Consider the following 8,770-nt stretch of genomic DNA (forward strand, 5'->3'; position numbering starts at 1 on the left):
ACTGTTTTCAAAAATGTCACATCATTCACAGTCCCACCAGCAGAGTGAGACAGTTCCAGTTACTGTACATCCTTACGGACTGGTATGGTTAGCCTTTTAAATTTTAGCCATTCTGGTGGATATGTAGTGGTATTTATTGTGGTTTTGATTTGCATTTCCTAACTACTAATGATGTTACGTGCTTATTTGCATCCACACGTCTTCTTTGGTGAAGTGTCTTGCTATGGTCTGAGTGTTGTGCCCTACCCAGATTCATATGTTGAAACCCTACCAAAATGATGGTATTAGTAGGTGGCCTTTGGGAGGTGATTAGGCCATGGTAGTGGAGCCATCGTGAATGGGATTAGTGCCCTTAAAAAGAGACCCGAGAGAACGGAGTAGCCAATGGCCTGGAGAGAACATGCCCAAGTTTTATTGTGACTACTGCGATACGTACCTCACCCATGATTCTCCATCTGTGAGAAAGACACACTGCAGTGGTAGGAAACACAAAGAAAATGTGAAAGACTACTACCAGAAATGGATGGAAGAGCAGGCCCAGAGCCTGATTGACAAAACAACGGCTGCATTTCAACAAGGAAAAATACCTCCTACTCCGTTCTCTGCTCCTCCTCCTGCAGGGGCGATGATTCCACCTCCCCCCAGTCTTCCCGGTCCTCCTCGCCCTGGCATGATGCCAGCACCCCATATGGGGGCCCTCCCATGATGCCAATGATGGGCCCTCCTCCTCCTGGGATGATGCCAGTGGGACCTGCTCCTGGAATGAGGCCACCCATGGGAGGTCACATGCCAATGATGCCTGGGCCCCCAATGATGAGACCTCCCGCCCGTCCCATGATGGTGCCCACTCGGCCAGGAAAGACTCGACCAGACAGATAAGGATAGAGGGAGGTCTCTTTATGTCAGTTTTATATTACTTGTTCTGCTTCACCAGGAGATCATGGTGCTGTGACTCTGGGTGTTTTCTTTACATAAGGAAAATTTGCTCCCCCTTGCTATCAAAGAGAGAATAGTTTTGAAGGGAAGAAGTAGAACCAAAAAAAGGGCAGTCTTCATTTGTATTGTGAAATGTGAAAATAAAATTGTCAACTCTTTCAGTTAAAAAAAAAAAAAAAAAGAGGCCCGAGAGAGACTCATCGTCCCTTCCACCACGTGAGGACACAAGGAGATGGCGCCGTCCGTGAACTAGGAGGGGCCCTCCCCAGACACCAAACCTGTCAGTGCCTTGACCTTGACCATCCTGGCCTCCAGAACTGTGAGAAATAAATTTCTGTTGTTTATAAGCTACTCAGTTTATGGCATTTTGTTGTAGCAGCCTGAAGAATGGGCTAAGATGTGTCTTTTCAAATATTTTGCCCATGGGGGGGGATTGGTTTCTTATTGTTGATTTGATCGTTGAGTATCAGTTGGGCATAATCTCTATTTTCAGTCGAAAGCTTCATAGTTAGTACACAGCCACTGCCATCAGCTTCCTATAGCTCCTTCCAAAATGTTCTTATATATTCACAGACGCGGGTTTAGCATTCAGCTGGGATGCAGCAGCATAGTTTATCTGCCGGCATCTTTGTAAATGGCGATGCCCTTCCCTACCCAATGTTAAATATTTTGCCGCTATATTCAAGTATGCATGTGCGAGTTTATATAGATGTATAAATATATTTACACGTATAAGTAGATAAAATCATACGAATGGAAGAATCCTGCGAATACAGTTTTGCATTGTTATCAATGTGTCTTGGTGAACCAAATCTTCCATTTCCCCCCAGGGCTGCCTCATTCTTTCAAATGCCTGCGTACCGTTCCACTGTGCGGACACACGGTAAATGACTTGCTCTGTTCTCTACTGATGGATATTTAGGTGTTTTCTAGTACCTTCTTTCTCTTTATTTTAGAGACGGGGTCTCACTCACTCTGTCACACAGGCTGGAGTACAGTGGCCCGATCGTAGTTCACAGCAACCTCCAACTCCTGGCCTCAAGCAATCCTCCTGCCTCAGCCTCCTGAGTAGCTGAGACTACAGGTACGCACCACCATGCCCGGCTAATTTTTCCATGTTTAGTAGAGATGGGGTCTCACTTTTGCTCAAGCTGGTCTCAAAGTCTTGAGCTCAAGCAATCCTCCCACCTCAGACTCCCAGAGTGCTAGGATAACAGGCTGAGCCACTGCGCCCGGCCCCACCCTGAAGACTTGAGACGTGAGAGCCACTCCGCACCCTTGCCCCTAGACTCCTGCACAGCCTCCGTGTCTTTGCTGGTGCCTTCATCAGAGTGAATAGTGCATTTGGGTAAAGATTTTTGCAAGCCGTCACAGCCATTGTTCAGCTAGAGAGTGACATCTGTCACCCTCATTCTCCTCTAGGTGAGGATAAACTGATATCACTTCTAAGAAGGACACTTTGGCAAGAACTACTGAGATATACAGTGTGCATTCTTTTCACCAATTCCACTTCCAGGCGTCTGTCCAAAGAAATGTCTGCACCTGCGCCAGGAGAGGCACGTGCGATGGTATACTGGCACAAAGTTGGACACGGCTTAGATGTCCGTTAATTGGGGACACTGGGGAGTCCTTCAACACTTGTGGAGACATCCCTAGTGTAGGGATGGCAGAGGGGACGGCAGGAGGGGCTGTCTGTGCAGCAGGGGTAAGCCCTGCGGGGCACATGGCAACGTGAACACAGGACCAGATTTCAAGAATGAAGCAATTTATGTAAAGTCGTACACATTTGAAACGAAGCTGCACGTTTCCATATGGGTGCATGTGCACACGTGTGTAAGTGTGTCAGGTGGGCTGCAGGACGTGAAGCCACTTGACGTCAGTGGTGCTCTCTGGGGAGGTGGGCTGGAGGGGTGATGTGTCACAGCGATCATGGATACACGCATTATTTTGTTCAAATAAGCTAACAAATAGGCAAATACAAAAATAAAGCAAACCAGATAGGGGCAAGTGCCTCCCTCACAGGCTGTGGGGAGGGTCGAGAGAGGACGCTGTGGTCCCCCCCCCCCAGCGGGCCCTCAGCTAGCTGGTCCCTAACGCCACCCTGCGGGCCTGGGGTGGGGGTGGGGAGGTGTCCGCACCTGCAGGGCCCAGCCAGGGCCTGCGGGGATGGGGTCTCTTGCGGAGAGTGTGGGGGCAGAGAAAGGCTCTGCAGCTACCTCTGGGGCAGAGAGAAGGGGCTGGAAGGCAGGGACTAACCCGAGAGGGAGCCGGGCAGGCGGCCCAGCAGGCAAGCGGGAGGAGGGAAGCTCCGTGGCTCAAGGGTCAGGAGAGGCCCAGGAGGCCGAGGGCAGCGGAGAGGGCTGACAGCAGTCAGACGGGTGCCCGGCTGACGCCCACGGCAGTCTCGGTGGGTGGGAGGCGGGCGGGCGGCGAGGGGAGGCGCGTCCGTGGCCTAATCCGTGGGCAGCTCCAGAGCCGGGCCGGCGGGAGACCTGCGCCTCACAGAGCACGGAAGGATGTGCGGGCAGGGCGGCCATTCCTACAAAAACCCAGAATTATGAAAGTTCCAGCAATTCCTCTTGGGATGCACCCCGACGGACTGGAAGCAGAGACTAGACCAGGCGCGCACTTGCACTCCGTGCTCGCAGCGGCAGCGTCCACGGCGGCCCAGCGGAAGCGGCCGTGTGTGCGCCCCACACGGTGGAATAGTATTCAGCCTTAAAAAGGAAGAAAACTGTGACCCTACACGCTACAACATAGTGAACCTTGGAAACACTGTGCCAGGTGAACTAGGCCAGCTACGAAAGGACAAACACTGCATAGTCCCACCTATGTGAGGTGTCTGGAGCAGTGTGAGTTGTGGTCCCCAGTCTTTCCGGCGCCAGGGACTGGCTTCACAGGAGACAATTTTTCCATGGATGTGGGGGCGACGGCGGAGCTCAGGGGGGGAGGCGGGCGATGGGAGCGGCTGTAGATACAGATGAAGCCTCGCTGGCTCACCGCCGCTCACGCCTGCTGTGCGGCCCCCACCCCCACCCGTTCCTAAGCGTCATAGTTTCATGGAAGACTAATTTTCCATGGACGGGGTCGGGGCTGGGGACCACAGGTCTAAGTCATAGCAACAGAAAGTACAATAGGGGTTACCCGGGGCTGGGGCAGGGGAGAATGGGGCGTCAGCATTTAATGGATACAGAGTTTCAGTTTTGCAAGTATGAAGAATTCTGTATGGTGGGCACAGTGGGTCATGCCTGTAATCCCAGCACTTTGGGAGGCTGAAGTGGGAGGATCGCTTGAGGCCAAGAGTTTGAGACCGACCCGGGCTTACCCCGTCTCTAAAAAAATAAATAAATAATTAGCCGGGCATGGTAGCACACACCTGTGGTCTCAGCTACTCAGGAGGCTGAGACAGGAGGATCGCTTGAGCCCAGGAGTTGAGGCTGCTGTGAGCTGTGATCGCACCACTGACTCTATCTCAAAAAATAAATGAATGAATAAATAAATAAAAGAGTTCTGTGGACGGTGGTGGGGATGGCTTCGCGGCAATGCGAGTGCACTGGACTACTGGGCTGCACACTTTAAAATGGTGAAGATGCCCAACTTTGCAGCTGCAATTGGTTCTGGTTTCCAGTTTGTTCTCACATTCTCAGAACCGGCCCCGAGATGTTCCTCACAGGCACCGGCACCAGCCAGGCAGTGCCCCTCCCCAGGCGCCACCCACGGGGTCCTCGTGACCCGGCTCCTCGCCTCTGTTCACCGGCGGCAGCTGCCCCCTGCGCTTGCCCTCTCTGTGTCTCCCTCTCTGTGTCCCCTTCTCTGTGTCGCCCTCTCTGTGTCGCCCTCTCTGTGTCGCCCTCTCTGTGTCGCCCTCTCTGTGTCTCCCTCTCTGTGTCCCCTTCTCTGTGTCGCCCTCTCTGTGTCCCCCTCTCTGCGTCTCCCTCTCTGTGTCCCCTTCTCTGTGTCGCCCTCTCTGTGTCGCCCTCTCTGTGTCGCCCTCTCTGTGTTGCCCTCTCTGCGTCGCCTCACTCAGCATTCACTTCGGCTTGCCTTTTGGCCTCCCAATCGCGCTTTGACGCATTCTCTGTACTAAAGTCTGTCTACTGGGGGCAGTAAATAAATACTATGTTATGTAGTTTTGCTGCAATACAGTTTTTTCGGTGGGAGAGAATTTCTGGAGACCTCCTAGAGGGCTCTCAGGTTAAAGGGAGAGTGGCGGAGCCCGGACAGCGCTGGGCCGGGTCCCACCTCAGGGACTCTGCCCGCCCTCCTGCCGTCTCCGCGTCTCGAGAGCAGCTTCGACTTCTCAGCCTCCGCAGGGCCGGAGCGTGGCCGTGGGGCGCTCTGGGACTTAGGAGGACAGAGGGAGTCAGCTCTCAGACCTAGTAAGAAAGACCCCGGGGAAGGGCACGGGGCGAAGCTGGAACCCTCACAGTGGCATCTGAGCCTCGCTCGTCCCCCATACCTTCCCCTCCAGGGGGATGACCACTCTGTTCCCCAAAGGAACTTTTCTTTAGCCTTCCCGTTTGCTGCTGTCCCGATTTGACCTTGGCTGACGATTGCAACAAGCTTCTGAGTGTTCTCCCCATCCCAGGCTGGAGGGACGGATGGATTTAGGGGGAAGAAACCTAAGACACGGCAAGCACGCGCGGGCCAGGGGGAGCAAGGACAAGAAGGACGGGCCGGCAGGTCACGGAGGGGAGTGACTCCTCACCCATTGGAGGGGTCACCACAGGAAGGAGCTTCAAGTTCAGCTCTAAGGGCAGTCAGAGGGGGCATCTGCTGACCTGGCTTCCCTCTCATGGGGATAGCAGGTCTTCTGCCGAGGGCAGAGGGTCCAAGGTGCAGCTCAGTGCTGCGAAGACACACAACCGGGACTGAGGAGGCGGTGGGTCGGATGGCTGGGTACTGTCAGTGCCGCTGGGGTTCTTGGGAACCTTCCTGCAGTAAAACACCATGTGTTCCTTTTAAATGGTGTTTGCAAATTTTTTGACATTCCTCCATCCAAAAGTGGAGTCTAAGTACTCTCCCCTTGAATATGGATCGACGTTAGTGACTTGCTCTCAATAATAGGCTGGTGGCGGTGACGCTGTGTGGTATCCGAGACCAGGGGATAAGGCAACTCCACCGGGCTCTCTCTCGGGACACTTGCTCTTGGGACCCAGCCAGCATGCTGTGAGGAAGCCCGGGCCGCACAGGGAGGCCAGTTGCCTGTGTTCTAGCCCAGCTGAGGTCCAGCATCAAACGGCAGGCACGTGAGTAGGAAGTCTTCGCAACGACTCCTGCGCCAGCCACCATCACACGCAACTGTGTGAGAGACCACAAGGAAGAAGCGCCCAGCTGAGCCCAGCCAATCCCCAGAACCATGAGAGAGAATAATAATGAACGAATGTTGTTCTTTGATGCTATTAAGTTTGGGAGCGATTTGTTATGCAGCACTCGATAACTGGAACATACTACCACACCACTCTCAGAATACGGGTTCCTTTTGTTGATTTTGTCCTTATTGAATGAGATCAGGGTTTTTTTCTGATGATAGAAGTGTTATGTGCTCATTTTAGAAAATTTGGAACACTCAAAAATTCTATAGAAGGAAAAAAGATCACCTGAAAACCCACTACCCAGAGATAACTCCTGGCACATGATAGGTGTTCAATTCATATTTGCTGAACCTGATGAGTGGAGCGTATTTGGTTGCCCCCCCCCCCCGGGTGGACACTTAGGCTGTTTGCAGGTGTTTAGAGTAGCCAGAGTTGGCTGTGTCAAGCGACAGGAAAGGGGGAAAATAGCAAATTAGACTCAGACAAGCCGTCCTCAGGTTCGGAAGCTCACACCTTAGTGTTTCGCAGGCAGAAAAGCATTTCCAAGAGCTCCCAGCTTCCTCCCACCTGGAGTGCCGACTCACCCGGAGGACACAGCAGGTGAGAAAAGAGGTTGCAAACATCTCCCTTCTGGAGAATGGATTTCTGCAGGACGGCAAGCTTCCTCTGTCCCGTTTCCATCTCACTGCCGTGCTACGCCGGCTTCAAGCGCTTCTGCGCAGCGAGTTTCGGCACTGCCGCCCGCCGCTCTCAGGAACAAATGCACGGTCAGTCCCCGGGCCCCAGGGACGCGGCAGGTCAGCGTGGCAGCCAAACGCAGATTAGCAACCACTTTCTGACCCCCGGACCTGGAAAGGGAACAGCAGGGGTGCTCCTGTGCCCATAATGCTGACGATTCAGCGTCTGACAGCACTTACTTCCGGCCCCTTCTGGCGTGGAGATGCCTCTCCCGTGGTGATGCTTTTTCTCATGCATTTTAGCACCTTCCAAACGGCTTCCTCCCCCATGCCTCACAGCAACTCCTCGCCTGGTGGGACGGTGGGAGGCAGAGTGTAAGGGGCCTGAGCAGCCAGCGTTCCCTCCTTCCTTTTGAGATGGGGAAGTGGGCCTAGCTAGGCAGAGATGAGCTTGCTCGGCTATGGCAGCGGACGGCCTGCGAGAGGGACCCTCGCTTCCTTCCCTCGGACAGGGGAGGGATGTCCCTCGCCCCGGCCTCGGGGTTGAGGGGCAGATGCCCCGTGGTGGGCATCTCCCGTGCCTGTCTGCCCCGCACCCCTTCCCCCATACCCTTTAAGGACGCACCTCTCGCCGACTCAGTGGGCAGGATGGAGCCGACCCAAGCCCCAGTGCCAGGGTTGGAGATGTGGCCTGGACAGCCAGGGTCGGAGTGACCGGCTTACATGACCCAAGCCACCGAGCATCAAGCCTGGGATGTTTGCTGGAATTCTGAGGAAAAAAGCATTCTCTTTCTCTGGGGACACCAAGCTGGCAGGAAGGGATCCTGAAGCTACTGGGGGGCCACCTCTGGGGAGGCCTGTCCCAGAGGAGAGCAGAGCTGAGAGACAGAGGGGCAGGGAGACAGCATCCTAGTCACATAATGTGAGCCTCTGGATCCAGCCATGCCTGAAACCAGCCACGTTTCTGGTGTTGCTATTTAGGTCAGCCAAAAATTAACTTCTTTTACTTTGGGTTTCTGTCCCTTGGAACTCAAAGTTTATTACGGTAGCCCCCGTGTGCCCAATTTGAGGAGGGAAAGATTAAGAGGGGCAGAGCTGGCAGGAGCCGTCCTCCCCATCAAGGCTCCCAGAGAAGAGCCGCACACACCAGTCTGGTCAAAGCATAAAAGTTCCCATCCAGAGCTCTTTCTGCCAAGGCCCCAGTGCAGGACGTTGGCTCCTGTGGCTTACTTTTATCTCCAGTTATTTTTTTAAATCTTTTTATAACGATGAGGTTTCACTCTGTTGCCCAGGCTAGAGTGAGTGCCGTGGCATCAGCCTAGCTCACAGCAACCTCAAACTCCTGTCCTCAAGCGATCCTCCCACCTCAGCCTCCAGAGTAGCTGGGATTCCAGGCGTGCGCCACCATGCCCAGACCACCAGTTTTTTGACTGGGAACTGGAATAAACCTTGCTCCCAAATCTGGGATTTGGCCTTTTTGACATTAACGTTGCTCCTGGCTCCACCATGGGACTGTCACCCAAGACCAGGTGCCACCTGGGCACAGAGATCAGTGAAGGATGCCTACTTGAATAGGGCCAGTGACCAAGAATAAAGAAGCTGGACATCAAAGCTTTGACCAACCCCACGGGAGTTCTACCGTCTGCATTCCCTGTTTCGGTTGCAACCTGATTATCACCTGGAAGCTTCCCTCCCCCCCCGCCCCCCCCCCGGCTACCCAGCCCCGTGCCCAAGCCAGAAACTCAACCTCTTCCTGTCTCCTTCGTCTTCATCTCTTCTCACTGCTCAGTCTCCAAGGCCCCCACTTCTACATCAGCCTCTGCTGACCTCAGGCCTCCGTCT

General features: G+C 54.0%; 1 pseudogene; it reads left to right on the forward strand.

Moving 5' to 3' along the window:
- The first annotated feature begins 372 nt into the window (after positions 1–372).
- On the forward strand, positions 373–1,117 carry LOC109729991 (U1 small nuclear ribonucleoprotein C-like; annotated as a pseudogene).
- The last annotated feature ends 7,653 nt before the right edge of the window (positions 1,118–8,770 follow it).

This window comes from Microcebus murinus, chromosome 21 (assembly GCF_040939455.1).
Source record: "Microcebus murinus isolate Inina chromosome 21, M.murinus_Inina_mat1.0, whole genome shotgun sequence".
Lineage (NCBI taxonomy): Eukaryota > Metazoa > Chordata > Mammalia > Primates > Cheirogaleidae > Microcebus > Microcebus murinus.